The sequence below is a fragment of the Charadrius vociferus genome, unplaced genomic scaffold (assembly GCF_000708025.1).
Source record: "Charadrius vociferus isolate BGI_N301 unplaced genomic scaffold, ASM70802v2 scaffold581, whole genome shotgun sequence".
In the NCBI taxonomy this organism is placed as follows: domain Eukaryota; kingdom Metazoa; phylum Chordata; class Aves; order Charadriiformes; family Charadriidae; genus Charadrius; species Charadrius vociferus.
Window position 1 is genome coordinate 78879 of NW_009647024.1, and position 1848 is coordinate 80726.

Below are 1848 nucleotides of genomic sequence, written 5' to 3' on the forward strand. Positions count from 1 at the left end.
GTTAGGAAACGATCTTTTCTGGCTGAGAACTGAGCTGTGTTTTCAGGATACCTCTTAAGTTTCTGAGGAAATGCATAATGTATTATGTCATACCAGTATTTTGGTACTTTATAAAAGATCAAATAAAACACTAGTTCATTTTTAAAGTAAAATAAAATAAAAAAAAGGACCTAATCTATCACTGATTTATGGTTGTGTCTTTTTTTCTCTCCTTCCCTCCTCTTTGGCCTCATTAGCAGAAGTGTTGCATGTATGAGTTTTCTCAGACTGGTTCATTGCTTTTCAGCACTGGACTTGGAGTTGCAGTAACAACTACCAGTTTGTCAGGGAGCATTTGCATATATAGAAACTCTAAAACCGTCCTCTTAGTCATTAGCTGCTTGATAATAGGTTGTGAATAGAAACAACTTTGAGATATTTCTGTATAAGTTGTACTTGTCCAGGGACTTTTGCTAGGACAGATATTGGCACTGTGTATAGGTCTTCACCATTTCTTCACAAATGACATACCCAAAATGGAATCATTGTAATAATCACTTTTTTTGTCTTTGTGAAAGTAAAATATTTCTCAATATGTATGATCTCTAGTGAATCAGTGTATACATACCAATTGCTGATCTTACTGTGAAATAATGTGGAATAGCTGTACCAAGTATTTAATACAGTTATTCAGACTTCAGGTTCTGCCTTCCTGTTCTCTTCCTGCTGGGTTTAAAATACATATTTTTAATGTTTGTACAGGATTGGCTTCCTACTTGCAGTGTGGCATGGACTGTTACATTCTGTTTGCATATTGTAGATATACTTACATTTGTATGTGTTTTTCTCCTTACCCAATTAGAACCTGTACAATGCAGTGAATTTGGGCCTTGTTTTACTCACTGTCTTTGGCTAGAGCTAAGGGTTTGGGGATTTTCATGGGGAGTAGTGAGAGGGGTTTATTATTTGTTCGCTTATCTGGCTGTCGAGAAGATACTGTAGAACATTTGGATCCAGAGAATTCTGTGGTTTCCTTGTCTTATGTTATACTTAAGGCTAGATTTAATGTTACTGCTTGGTAGGAATTTGTCATGTCTTGAAACAAATATCCTCATTTGGTTTATAATCCCTTTACCCCTAAACACTCTGACAATATACTGTTTATCAGCGAGAGGTGGTATCTTTCTTCTGCTAATTAACTACCCTTCTTTGAGAATAGTGTGTTATTTTTTTTTTCTCCCCCCACCCCGGTTTTTCCCCTTTCAGCAGCACAGGCTATCAGAGATAATGGACGGTATGTTTTGATCCATGTCCATGACTTCTATTTCTAAGGTATTGGCATGGTATCTGTAATGATACCCATATCCTCAGGAACAGTGATGATATCTACATTGTCAAGAACAGGAGAGATTATTTCTAATATAATGTCATTTGTCAGAATTATAGACAAATAGATATGGACCATGTAAACAATGAACAAACTCAACCCAGCAGTCAATGTCAGTAATAGCAGAATTTTAATCAAATTATTCCTGCCACTGCAGATCCAGTGAACTAACACCTCAGATGTTAGTTTAGATGAATCGATAGGAGCTGGTGCCACATATCTGGATTGGTGAGCAGATGTTAATGCAGACCTCATAAGATGGCTTTTATAGATTTATACTGGAAAAACATCTTCTGGCCTACCAAAAACTTAGAGCCCTCTCAGTCCAAAGACTGTATTTCGGGGCCATATTGGGTTGAGTTTACGGTTCCCAAAGAATTGTGGAATGGTTTAGGTTGGAAGGGACCTTGAAGATCATTGAGTTCCAACCCCCCTGCCATGGGCAGGGACACCTCCCACTAGACCAGGTTGCCCAAGCCCAA